This window comes from Anas acuta, chromosome 4 (genome assembly GCF_963932015.1).
Source record: "Anas acuta chromosome 4, bAnaAcu1.1, whole genome shotgun sequence".
In the NCBI taxonomy this organism is placed as follows: Eukaryota; Metazoa; Chordata; class Aves; order Anseriformes; family Anatidae; genus Anas; species Anas acuta.
Window position 1 is genome coordinate 20,021,183 of NC_088982.1, and position 14,951 is coordinate 20,036,133.

Below are 14,951 nucleotides of genomic sequence, written 5' to 3' on the forward strand. Positions count from 1 at the left end.
AAATTTTGAAGAAGACAGTTAAAATGCCTTCTGCTGAAAAATGGCTGGTTATGTTATATACTTGTTTTGATAAAAAGTGGAATATTAAATATGAAAAAGACATACACTCTGTTGACCTTACCTGGTATAAAGTTAATGAGTTTTCCAGTAATGGCAGTCTGGACAACATAAAGATATTGGATACAACTACTAGTGCCCTAGTAGGTGCTTAATGCAACATTCAGCAAAGAAGTAATCTATCCAAGACCATCTTTTCTGTCTCTTAATTTTCTTCCTTAAATTCTCTTAGTAACTCCAGGAATAAACTGTAGCCCAAAGCTGTGTCTGAGCACAAGAGTATTTTATTTTATTTTATTTTATTTTATTTTATTTTATTTTATTTTATTTTATTTTATTTTATTATTTTATTTTATTTTATTTTATTTTATTTTATTTTTTGTGATCAAACTCAGTATCTGGATGCTACTTTTGTATTAGAATTCAAATTACAGTAAAATAGTAATATAGGAAGATGTTGCTGCATGCATTCATTTTGAATCACAAAATATCAAAAGAGTGAGAATTGACTACAAATGTTGTGAAGTATTTAAACATTTTTCAAGTTTTTTCTTCAGAGCTCATTTTTCAGAACTCAACTTCATAGAGCAGATGAGGTTGCAGTTACAAGTCACTGAGCAAAGCCAGAACACCACAAAATTTTTACAGTTAAAGAACATTTTTTTTAAAAGTCTCAGAGTATAAGGCTGTTCTAGGTGATACACATTTATGGTCGACACGTTATTTATAGTGTTATTGTAAAATAACACTGTAGTGTTACCATGATTTACCATGTAGTTTATGCAGAATACCAGATGGTGTTTTACAGTAGCTATGGAAATGCCATTCTTTACTCTAGCCTTCTGACAGTGACTAATAACGCCACATGAAGATAAGAGGCTAGAGAGTACAAGGAAGACATTTGACCATGTATCTTTCCCTGGCATTCCACTCCCTCTTATGTGCCTTGACATCACAAAATCACAGAATGGTTTGCATTGGAAGGGACCTTGAAGACCATCTAATTCCAACCTCCTGCCGTAGGCAGGAACACTTTCCACTAGAACAGGTTCCTTAAAACCCCACCCAACCTGGCCTTGAACACTTACAGCAATGGGGCATCCACAGCTGCTCTGGGCAATCAATTACAGTGTCTCACCACCTTCTTAGTGAAGAATTTCCTTCTAATACCTAATCTAAACCTACCTCCTATCTTTTAGTTTAAAACCATTTCCACTTGACTTAAAGCAGAGAATTGAATAGTCTTGCATGGCACTGGCACCATTCTGCTAGAAAACCAATTATGTTTCATCAATGGGGAAAATTTTGGAAGAAACAGATTATTAACTCATAAACATCATCCTTCATAATTTCTTAAGGGCTTACTGACTATTGGCATATCCATTTTTAACATGGGATCCTGTTCAGAAACTAGTTTTACATAACAAGGGAAATATTACTTTTTGGCTTCCCTGTAGAAGCATACATCTTTCCTATCACTAGAAATTTTCATACTTGTTGAAATTATGCTAGACTAGTAATAGAAAGGGAATCATTAAGAAACTAGAGATAAATTATAGTAGAAGTATCCCTGCCAGCCTACTAGCAGTGTCAAGCAAAAATGGTATGGAATATCCCTTTGGTTGGTTTATGTCAGCTGCTGTGGTGATGTTCCTTTCTCACTTTTTTGCCCACCCCCTGGGAGGGTTAGAGAGAGTCCTGATGCTGTGCCAGCACTGCTCAGCAGCAGACACAACACTGATGTGATACCACTGCTGTTCTAGCTACAACTGCAGGGCACAGCACTGTATGGGCTTCTTCAGGGAAAGTTAACATCCCAGCCAGACCCAGTACACCGTCACAGTTAAATCCTTGGTCTCTATCCAAACTCTACGGATTTCATTCATTAGCAAAAGTGAACAAACCTGATTAATTTGTGATCTAAGTTAATGTTCTTCATAAGTGAATATGCTTCTTATAATTTTGAATCTGAGAAACAAATTCCATTATTTCCAGCTGAATTATCATCACCAGTACATTTCATCTAATTATGTATAAGAAGTGTAGTGAAAGTGTTCATATCTGACTAGGAAAAGAGGATTTTGATTTAAAACTTTTTTATTTAAATAACTTTATTGATTGAGTAAAAGAGAGAAGAAAATCTGCCTTCATTGCCTTACAAATTTATTACTTCTACAGTTCTAATAAAAATTAAAAGCAATCTAAAGTGTATTACTAGTAATAAAATGCAGAAATATGCCTCACAATTAGATAAGGATGAATATTTTTAAATTGTAACTGAAAAACCTGCTGGTGAATTTTGCTGAAATTCACAAAATCCTCCAAGTGATGTTTTCAGTTTTATTTAATTTTCTTCCAGAATAAAAACAAACATTCTATTGGGGTAATAAAGTAGTGCCATTACAGAATACTAACTATACACATACATTAATCTTTAATTAACAAAGAAAAGATTACATTTAAGAAAAGAATAGCATATGACAGGTGATTATTGATGGTGTTTTGTTTACTATGTGTGCTGTTAAGTACAGAAATTGGTAAAACAGAATAATTACTTTTCATATTGGAAAAAAAAATGAGTAAGGACATTCCCTTTTCATTTCATACAGTGAAACTATGATAATAATTATTAGCATGTTCTTGTCAACACAAATGTAATTATGTATTATTGATTCTAGTGGAAGCATATGTTTTAATTTAGAAGGATTTATGTATTTTAGTTTAAGCAAAAATGCCATTTAATCAGAAATATATTGGCTTTCACTTTTTTTTTCCCCTTTTTTTCTCTTTATTATCTCATCTCTGTATATAATTAAGTCAATCTATTCAATATTTTTTCACCTCATAAGAGATGATACTTTCAATAGATAATAGCACAGAAATATATTCATGCATCTTATGTCAGAGAAACTAAATTTTATTTTTTTTTCATTTGCACTTATCTCCCTGTATATTGCAGTTCTTTGGTCCTGTGTCTCTGTTTTAATGTAGGAAGCAGATTTCTTAGCTGATGAATCAGCACTGCCTGATATATTTTGATGCCTGAGTGACTTTAGAGTAGTAATGAAAACTGCCACTTCCTAACAGGTATTTTGCTAAGTCTAGTGAAAAAAAGAAATGTTACATCTGGATTTATAGACTGCTGAGTCTTAGCTGCAGCTTCTTCTTCTTTTGGTTGAAAAACATTAATAATAGTATCAATACCAATTATAACAGAATAAATTGTAATTTTGTTGTTGGTGTATGTGTTTTTTTTTTCCCCCTCTATATTTCCAAAGCATAGATCCTTTGAATTACGGGGCAAAAGAACTTTAATTGCTAATGTTTCCAAGCATCTAAATCATTAACTGTGAGCAGTCAGCTAACAAAAATTCTTGGTCTATGGATAACATAATCAGTGTAAAAATTTCTGCCCTGATTCACTGGCAGTCTCTTGTTCTTTCCATTTATTTTGTTCTCAATATATACATTCATCCAGAGTTGGTATTTTAATGGCATCATTAATAGAAGATGTCTACATGGCCTGGATATTTGTGGTTCTGAATTATTTTGGACAAAGGAGTCATTTATAGTCATGTTTCCAGATGTTTTAGAAATTCTCATGTCTGTATTGCTTTCCCTCTAAGGAAGATACAAGCCCTTACAAATTTGAATGGAACTATGGAGGACTCTAAAAGCTCTTATGTACTTGCCTTAGGTTTCCACTGTAGTTCCATTTTGAAGAGAATCATGAGATCTATAGGCATACCTATAATTGGGTTTGTATGAATAAATTAATAAATAGTTGTATTCAAAAAAAATCTACTGTAGTTTAGTGTCTGTAAAGATAGAATTATGACTTGTTTAGGCAAAGGATTTGCATGATCTACTGTAAAATGCTTTTTATATCAATGTCAGAGATCTCAGTCAGGCTTCATATTATGGAAAAATATTGGAAAAACTTTGTTAAAATACAGGAGATTTCAAACAATCAAACAATTGTATATCATTTGTTTAAATCAATTTGGTTAAAATCATTTGTTAAACTGATTTTAAATTGTAAATCATTTGGTTCCAAGCAAATAAAAAGCAATCAAGCAAATAAACAGATGAGATAATGTTCTTGATTATTTTTTTATTTTTTTTTATTTTTATATATTTTTTTCTGACCTTATCACAGGTACTACATTAAATCACATCTGGAATTGTACCTGCTTATAAATTGTGGGAAAAGACTATGCTACACAGGCACAAACTACAAGTTTTGTCCTTCACAGAGTTACTTTTCACTTTTGCATTTAGTACATATTGAACGTTAAATTAAGAAGGAACAAATAGGGTTCACAGAAAAGTTTGCAAAAATAGAGGTTCATTTATTAACCAAAATTGATCAACCGTGAATGATACTTAATATTTGTGATGTGCTGGGCCTTTTTAGCATTCATGTATGTAAAATTCCATTTGTGAGGATATAATTAGCTCAAGAATGACCAACCTTATTGTGATTTTTTTCCTCCTCATATATAATCAGAATTTATTTTGTTGCAACTATTGTCTATTTCCCCATATCCTTTTTCTGTGCACTTGTGAGAAGCAACCGATTCTTTCATCTCTATAACTTTCTGCTAGGCAACCAAAGAGAACAATAAACTCCCCTCTTAGCCTTCCTTCCTAAACCCAGCTCCCTTAACACCTTCTTACATCCTGTGTGTTCCAGCTAATTTTACTACATTGCTGACTTTCTGAAGGACTCGGTCACTTCAGGTTGTTTTTTAGTGTCATATAAAAAATTCCACATAATGTGCCTACTGTTTCTTTTCTTTTCAATGGTCTCAGTAAAATCAAACATAAAATTTCAGATAAACATTATGAGACAAGAGAAACTTCTTACTCATAAAGAACAATGAAGCAGTAGAACAGGCTTGCCAGAGAAGTTGTACAGTCTCCATCCATGGAGGTTTTCCAAACTTGACTGGACAAAAAGCAGGGAAACCTGGTCTGGTCTTATTTTGAGCCCAAGGTTTGATTGGATGACGTTCTGAGGTATCTTTCAACCTGAACTGTATGTACTATGAGACTACAAACAAATGGCAAAATACAGAACAGATTAAAGATTAATGAATTCTCTTTGACTCCTGAATGCAGCTGGACCCAGTACCAAGTATCTTTTGATTTTATACTCCAAATAAGAATAGGTTGGAAGAAGTTTCAGGTGGTCTAAGTTTAGGGACATTTGTTTGGAGATTTTGTTTCAGTTTGTAGCAGTGTACATACTTGGATTTCTTTGGAATTATTTTCTACTGTTCTTTCACCTCAGTGAGCTTCAGAAAACTGTGCTTTATTTTGAAACAGAAACAAACACTTGAAAACCACTTTGAAATTCATCAGTTTGTATCTATTAAGTTGGAAGGATACTAACCTGAACATCTTAAACATATGGGACTTTTTAATTCACTATAACCTAACAATAGATGGATTGCAAGTTGATTCCTTCCCTTTGTACATGGCCAAGTAAAGGGACTAATTAAAACTCATTTGTTATAAAGGATTTATAGCTATGGAAATTAACCTGACTATACCAAGATATTTGAAGATTGATTTATTTTTTTTTAAGAGGATTAATAGTAAAAGAAAATTCACTAAGAAATACTGTGCTTTTGAATACATACAACAGTACTGAATAAAAACAAAGTGGTTTAATGAGAAAAAAAATATTGTAATAACTAGAACAAACATGTTCATTTTTGCTAATAATATCATTTTTGACTACTTAATTTCATTCACTACACACAAAGATTTCTGATTCTTTCCATCGTGTTTAAAATCATTTGTCAAGAAATATCCTACAAATCACATAATTATTTATCACAAACACATTTATGTCCTGAGCTCTACCATTGATTCAGATCCTGTACAATTATTAACTTGGTATACCTTTCTTGTCGACAATGAGCAATGCAATTGTTCAGCTGGAGATTTGGTTTACCTGAATATGACTGGTTTTAACCTTATTTGTAGCATTAGAGGTATTGGCTAACATACCAACAGAAAGTATCTTAAGAAACTGTGTGTTTCCCAAAACATTGGGACAGATAATAGGCTGTCCACAGTGGTACTCCGTATAATGCAGTGACAACCAGTGTTTTCATGCAGTCTTAGGTACCTTAGTAAAATAGTCCTAAATCAGCACTCACTTTGTCAAAAATATTACTACCAGAGATGTGAATAGTAATATAAAAATGAAAATGGGAAGACTTCTGGCTGCTTCTCTTCAGAATGTTTTTTTTTTCTTTTTTTTTTTTTTCCCGCCATTAAGACATCATAAATGTCTTGATAAGAAGCAAGAATATAATATAAAATACAAAACAAATTCTTATAAAGCTATAAAGCATGCTTGCAGAATAATCATATAATGGAATAATTTCCTCAATATTAAATTATAACAGTATAGAATATTTCTAAGAGCATAGAATATTTCTAATTAAAAAATGTTGTGAAAGCTTTAGTTAAATGTTATCTGCATCTTCCATATATTTTAAACAGTTCCAGTTCTTTTCTGAATATCAATAAAGTACAATAGAGAAATAATAATAATAAAAAAGTAAAATCACTTCTTAATTATGTATTTTAACTGATATGACTCTCACTCTATGATAATGTTTCTGTCTTAAAATAATTATGCTGAAATTGCCATCTTCAGTTATTAGCAATTCTGATGAAAATAAAGGCTCTAGGATACTACAGGCCAGAATAGCAAAATGTGTTTAGCTACACACCACACTGTGCTAGAGGGAAAGACAAAATGCAACCCTACTGTAGTTAAAAAATGAGATTTCCTCTGAGTTCACATCCCCTTCAAGGTAAAATGTGGTTTGATGTCTCATGGTCAACTCATGTACTGGGGATTAAGTTAATTAAGAGTTGCCCTACTCTATTAAGGCTCCCTGTAGACTAATTATTAAAGTGCCTTGGACCATTACAAACCTACAGCAATATAAAGTTACAAAAAGGGTTGCTTATATTATGAGCACTCCAGTACAATAAGATTGCCTTTTCCTCTGTTTTTCTGCCATCTAAAGAATAGAAAAATATACCAACAAGAAATCCACACATTTATTAGTTTTTGTTGTTTGTCTGTTTGTTTTTAATATATGCACATCCCTCTGCTTTTATCACTTGTAGTCAAATTCCTTTTAGGTGGAAAAGGTTACCTTTGTAATTTTCTATTTTTCTTTTCTTTTTCTAAATTCAGTCAGCATTTCAGTCAGCAATTTAGGGACTTTTGAAAGATCTAATTATGAAATTAAAAATATATAGCATCATTACACAGAATTTCTTGTAGAAATACTGAAACTATGTAGAAATTACATGATTTTTTCTTACACTTCGCTATTTTATCTTTTAAGAAAACAGAAATCACAGGATATGACTCTATTATCTCACCCGTTTCACACCAGTGTAGCTCTACTCATTTCACTAAAGGTTATCATAGTTTAGAACAGTGTTGCAAAATTATGAATAAGACAATTGTAAAAGAATATTTTTTAAATCTAATTTTGTTTAACATATTTTTATATTTGCTCTTCATTCTTAACTGAACTGAGAATGATAAAAAGGGGAAGAACAGTAACAAAATCACCCTCCCAGATCCAAGTAGTATCTCCTAGGCATAGGTTTATTTGTCTCTGACAACTAATTTTCCTGAATAGGGATAACAGTATCTGCTTGCTAGTCGCATGAGTTTATCAGCAATTTCAGTAGAAGCATACAAGGAAACTGTGTGCTTTTGAAAATCCACTTCTGCATTTCTCCTAGAATTTCTAAGTATAGGTACAGCTGTTTTGGCCATTCAACATGAAAAGAGGTTGTAATTACATGGTCCTTCTTAAAAGAAACACTGAACTTCAAGCTTATTACCAGAGCAAAGAGGCAACCTTGTACATAAGGCAGTATACTGAAAGTTACAGATTTTGAAAAAGCTGTTCAGTATAATTGACTTGTTCTTGTGCTTTGCTATTATACTGTGTAATTTAACAATTATGTTTACTGGATAAATATGGGCCATTTAAGACTGTTCCATAAGGATGAGAATGTCCTTTCTCTCACAGTTACGCACAGTGAACAAAATGAAAATAATTTTTACAGACCTACTATTTAATTGGAGACACATAAAAAGAAACTTCCGCATTTCAAATACAAATTACACTTCTGATCTTACTATATCATCTTACCACGTAATTATTAATAGTCTTTGTTAATCATAAATTATGTATTGCAGATTATGCTTTTACAGTTTTAAATAGATAAAATATCTGATTGATTTGACAAAAATAGCCCTCTTACCTTTAATTGTTGATTTGCATATGTTTGCATTGGAAGAATATTTTACACTACTTCGTTAATCAGTGTTAAAGACAAGAGCTACAACAACATATCTGAATGACATAAGACTAAATTTAGTAAAATATATTTATCTCTATATGTATAGGTATATCCTATGAAAACTGTTTCCCTCCGATTTGGAATTGTTGAAAGACTCACATGAGATAAATCCTGTCATAAGTCTGTGGAGTCTTGTACATGCAAATCAAAAGCTGAAAAATCTAGTTTGAAGTAGAAATTTAGAATTAGATTTGAAGTAGAAATAGGGACTTATAAACAATAGAGATATTTTAAGCCCAAAAGACAAATTCAGGAACCCTCTGTTGAGCTTTTCTATCAAATTGAGGTCATTACATCAAAAAATCATAGAATGGTTGGGGTAGGTAGGCAGCTCTTGGGATCGTATAGTCCAAGCTCTGTGCTCAAGCAGGATCAGCTAGAGTACGTTGTTCAGGACCACATCAAGTTTGGTTTTGAATATCTCTGCCATAGCATCTTGGTGCAATCTGTTACAATGTTTGACCACCTGCTTGTGTTCAGATGGAACTTCATATGTTTTGTGTCCACAGCTTCTTGTCCTGTCAGTGGGCACTACTGAGTAGAGTCACACTCCCTCTTGTTCAATCTCTTCCGTACACATTCAGGTCCCCTCTGAACCTTTTGTTCTCCAAGCTGAATAGTCCCAGCTGGCTCAGTTTGTTTTGTGACATGTTCCAGATGCTAGATCATTTTCATGGCCTTGTGCTACATACACTGTAGTAAGTGCAAGTCTCGTACTGGGGAGTCCACAACTGGACCCAATACTCCAGATGTGGTCTCAATGGTTCTGAGTAGAAGGGAAAGATCATCTCCCTCAGACTGCTGGCAATACTTTGCCTAATGCAGCCCAGGATGCTGTTGGCCACCTTTGCTGCTAGGGGACAGTGATGGTTCATGATCAATCTTGTTATCCAGAAGGACACCTAGGTGCTTCTTGGGAAAGGTGGGTCAACCCTCAGCACATACTGGCACTTTGGGTTATTCTTCCCCCAGTGAAGGACTTCATATTTTTTTTGCTGAACTTCATCAGATTCCTCTCTACCTATATCTCCAGCCTCTTGAGGTCCCTCTGAATGACAGCACAACCATGCAGTGTATAAGTCACTCTTTTCAGTTTGTAATGTCTGCAAAGCTGTTGAGGGTGCACTCTGTCCCATCATACAGGTCATTAATGAAGAGGTGGAACAGTATTGGCCACAGTGTTTACAACCAGGGTACATCACTATTGACTGATATCCACATGGATTTTGTGCCACTGATGACAGCACTTTGGGTGCAGTCATTCCAACAGTTTTCAGCTCACCTCACTGCCCACTTATCTAACCCATATTTTGTCAGTTTGTCTATGATGATGTTATGAAAGACAGTGTCAGAGTTTGTACTGTCAAGATAAACAATATCCACTGCTCTCCACTTATCCACAGCAAGAAGAACACCCACATAGTGCATACACAATTCAACAATAGATGACAGTCCAGTCATTAAATTTGGAATTCCCTGAGCTTGTGGGCTGGTTTGAGTCACTCATTTGAAGAAGACACCATGTCCTGTTTCTTGCCAGCCTGCCTGATAACCACTGTTGTATAAGTCTTTGCATGCTCAGATATTGAGTCTAGCCTGTTATTACTGGATTACAGAATTTTATATTGATTCAAACCATATAACTCTTCTACTGAAATGACCCAGATAGTTGTAATACTGATTTATGTTTGTTACTGTATTGCTCTGGGGGGATAAATTGTTTATCCCTAAAGCTGCTGGTCTGCTGTCTATTACTGTATCCCACATCTATAAATTTGTCAGGGCAATGTTAAGCCCTTACACCCTGTAACTGCTCATAGACCTACCTTCAACATTTCAGAGTTAGCATTCATAGGTACCAAAAACTTGTTAGAAGTGCATCAGTTTTTAAAATACTGACCATGTCCACATAAGGCCCATTCTTAAATATAGAATGTTTCAAATACAAGGTATTTGCCTCTACTTATCCTTCACGGTTCAACCTAATAGCTATCATTCTTGAGCTCTGATTCTGTGTAAAACTTGTGTATCCTAAGCCAGACACATAGTGTTTTTTTTGGAGATTTCTGTGATTGTGGCATTAATGTTAACAACAATGAAATTCTATTGTAATGAGTTGTTCCTCTCATTTATTTTTTTATTTTTATGACACAGTAGTTATGGTTTAAATTTCTTGTGCTAAAATAAACACACCTTTGCCATTTAGGAGGATAAAAAAAGTGGACATGAGATGTAAAAATTTGTACATTATTTACAGATTTATAACCACAGCTACCATTGTTAACGTTTCTAAAAGTTGACAGAAATAAGCACCTACCTAACAGTGTTGTTCAGAAACTATTTGTCACGTCATGTGCAGTACCAAAAGTTGACATTTCCGGCATGCTATGGCTTAACCCTGGTAGGCAGCTAACCCCCTCACAGCTGTTTGCTCATTCCCCCACAATGGGGCTAGGGAGAGAATCAGAAGGGTAAAAGTTTGAGAACTCATGGGTTGAGATAAAGACAGTATGATAGGTAAAGCAAAAGCTTTACATGCAAGCAAGACAAAATTAGAAATTCATTAACTGCTTCACACCAGCAGACAGATATGTAGCCATTTCCAGGAAAGCAGGACTCATCACATATAACCATTACTTGGGAAGACAAACACCATCACATTGAATGTTCCTCTGTTTTTTCCTTCTTTACCCCAGCTTTTATTGCTCAACATGGTATCATATGGTATGGGATACCCCTTTGGTCCATTTGTATCTGCTGTCTTGGCTATGTCCCCTCCCAGCTTGTTATGCACAACCATCTCTTCATTGACAGAGCAGAGAGAAGCAGTAAAGACATTGACTCTGTGAAAGCTCTGCTCAGCAATAACTAGAATATCAGAGTGTTATCAACACATTTTTTTGTCATAAATCCAAAACACATCACCATATGAGGTACCACAAAGAAAACTAACTCTATCCCAGCCAAAACCAGTAAACCACACACACACACAAAAAAAAAAAAAAAAAAAAAGTAATGAAAATCCCATCTGTCCAATTGCAACATTGAGAACTACAGAACACGAAGAATATTAGACCACTGACTATTGCTGTCATGAAGGTGATAAATTACTGTTTTGTTTACCTTTCTGGTCCATATCAATGACATAATTGTTCAAACTAGTGTAATTTCTGCGGGGAGATAACATTTCAGAGCAAGGAACAGAAAGTGACCAAGGACAGAAGGAGCAAATCAGAATACTAGTGGGAGCCACAAACAATCTAGATGTTTTTAATTGCATTACACTGCCAGGAAGCACTGAACAAAATTATCTTTTCCCAAATCAAGAGCACCAATAAGGATTACAAAGATTAAATCTATTCTTTTTTAGGCAGCACAAAAGAATCAACTATCTGTATTCAAGAGCTCCCAAGTACAGTTGCTTTACCTAATAAACAGAGTTGAGTTTTATATATTCAAACACATTTAAAAAGAAAACAATAATTAAAAAATCAGACAATAACTTTGTCTTGAAGGTATTATTTAAAGTCATCTTATCACAACATTTTATACCTTATAGATACACCTCTATGTCACATGTTCACCCACCTTAAAGTCTTGCACATAGCTGCTTTGTCAAATAACATCAGGAGCATGAGGAAAGGCAGAAAGAGAGGGAGAGAGAGAGAGAAGAGATTCAGAGAAAAACCACAAACAAAAGACAGAGTATTTGTCTTCTATTAGTGACAGTGGAGTATTTTGGTATTTAAATGTGCATGGAGTCTGTTTTTAAAACTTGCCCTGAAAAAATGTACTGTAGTTCTCACTCCAGTGAGCCAATTGGTTACCATAGGAACAGCTGAAGACTTTCATTTTTTTTTAAAGTTGAATCTGTAACAGTTCCTATATATGGCTCCAGGAATAAGTCTGGCCTGATTCTGAAAAGGGATATCTATGATAGCTAGACAATTCTGAGACCCTGTAAAATTACCTATATGCATTATAATTATTTAAGAAAAAGTTGTAAGAGAGATACCTAGTAATTACAGCAAGGAAGCCGTCTAGTTAAATGAAAGACTAGGGTGATTCAGCAAAGCAAAAGAGTCCAAAAGGTGTGACATAGGAAAGGCTGGGAAGAACTAACAACTTTCTAAGGGTTTAGTGGGAATTTCTTCTTCATCTTTATTCCTAGTAAGGTCTCTATATTTATTAGATCCTCCAAGTTTTATTTCATTTGCAATATATTCATAGGTTGATCATTATACCTGATCTGTTGCACTCACTGGCAACTGTTGTGCTTCTCTATATTTAACACTTTCAAAAACTTGTAGAACAAAACACAAATGTGAAGAATGGAAAAATACAAATATGCCATTCTATATCAAAAATGTAACTCAAGGTCTTAAATCAGCTATTAGGCTTAGGAGTAATGCACTCATCACCCTGATAAGGCATCCAGAGTCTTTGCTGCCCTGACTGGCATCAGCTGGGAGGAGAAGGATTAACCTTTGCAACCCTCTGGAACAAATCCTCAGTGTTACTCAACTGGCATCATCCACTATCTCTGCTGACACAGACGAGTTGACCCAAGGATTCCTCCCTAGTCTGACAACCTTTTCTGGTTATTTTGATTTAGCATTTTACATCCTTCCATGCTGGTATTTTCCTTCCTGTATCCTTCAGCACAAAACAATTCAATTTTAACAAACCCAGGTCTGTAATTTTGCCTTTCTTATCTCTCTACAGCTCTTTCTCAGTAGTGTGAATCAAGATCTGGCAGCTGATCATTGGAGTCTTGAATCCCCAACAGCTAAACCAGGGAAGAAGGGAAAGATTAAAAAAGGTAGTTACAACATCCTTTCTTAAAGTATTTATTAAGCAGACCAAAGAAAATGCAAGTGAGGAAACAACAGGAATTAATAGTTGCCTTGGAGCCAAGGAATGAAAAAAAGCATTGTTCCCTTTTATCCTCACAAGTGTTAGGACTCTTAGGTCATCACCATAATAAAATCTTTAACAAAAGGGTATTATTCTCAAAACAAGATGGGACAGAATGTTATGAGAAACAAGCTGAAAATCACTCAGGAAAAAAATAAAAGAGATGAAACAAAGTTATTATTTTTGCAGTCATTTGAATGTTTTATGCAGGTTTAAAAAAATCTAAAATTATAAAAAATAAATAACTAAACTGAGCTTGCAAAACAAAGAGCTAGTGATTTATATCAGCAGATCCTGTGACAGACTAACATCATAGTTTTATGTGACTGCTTATCTATTATTCTGTATATTCTTATTAAAAATGTTTTTGTGTTTATTTGTGTATGTACTATGTATGAATCTAGATGAAATCTAGGGAGAAGGATTTAGAAAGAAATATTGAAATATTATTTTTTAACTGCTTTTTAAAAATATTCAGTGTGAACAATAAAACATATCAAGAGGTGTGAGCTGTTATTATTTAGTCAATACTTAGTATCCTGATTTTGACTCAAGACACTGTTGTACACATTGCCCTATGTTTCTGTGTTTCTTTGGTATGGTGTAGCTTACACAGTCTACAGAAATGGCATTTCACATCCATGGTCAAATCTTCATTAAAAAAAAACAACTACCTACCTTACAGAAAATGTTAATATTGTAAATTTTACTTGTATGTCTTGCACGATTTTTTTCAGCTTCTAAGTTTTTTTTAGCATGTCAGGGAGACCTTCAAGCAGTCAAACCATTCTGAAAAGACAGTAGGACTTCACAGAGAAATTTCTGAATGCTAATGTTGACTCAGATTGACAAGACCTTCTGAGGTTCAGTGTTGATTGCTTTGTTGTTAGATAAGTCTTTACACATTTCTGTGTTGTGTTCTTTGTAAAAGTCTGACTAAACTCCATCTGTGGAGAAATTTGAAAATTTTGAATTTTAGTTCAGCCACATAAGAACTGTAAGTAAGTATCTTAACATCCTTTCTAGATTTTAGGGCCCAGAACTGGACATAATATTCCATCTGAGGCTGCATCAATGCTAAATATGGTGGGGTAATGTATGCCAGAATATGCACTTTTGGCTGCCAGGGTGCACTGTTAGCTCGTATTGAGCCTACTGTCAACCAGCAACCCCAGACCCTCTCTGCAGGGTTGTTCTCCAACCACTCATCTTCCAGTTTATACTTCTGTCCAGTATTACTCTATTACATGTGCAGGATCTAGCTTTTGTCCTTGCTAAATTTCATGGTGTTGCTGATAGCCCAGTATTCCGATCTGTCTAGATTCCTCTGCAAATCATCCCTCAAAAGAGCCCAACAGCACCTTCCAATTTAGTACTGTTAGCAAACTCATTAAGGATGCACTCAACATCCAGATCACTGATAGACACATTGAACAAAACTGGCCCCTGGGTTGCTCCTTGGGGAATACCACTAGTGACTGGCCACCAGCCAGGTGTAGTCCAATTAACTACAACCCTTTGTGCCTTACTGTCCAGCCAGCTCTTCACCCAGCGTA

The 14,951-nt window shown here is 34.5% G+C and overlaps 1 long non-coding RNA gene across 1 annotated transcript in view; it reads right to left on the minus strand.

Annotated features, from left to right (window-relative positions):
* Positions 1-12,206, minus strand: part of LOC137855212 (uncharacterized) — a 39,786-nt gene extending 27,580 nt beyond the window's left edge. The window contains exon 1 of the long non-coding RNA XR_011095600.1: positions 12,067-12,206. This is a non-coding gene — a long non-coding RNA (uncharacterized lncRNA). The remainder of the gene's footprint in view (positions 1-12,066) is intronic.
* Positions 12,207-14,951: the final 2,745 nt, after the last annotated feature.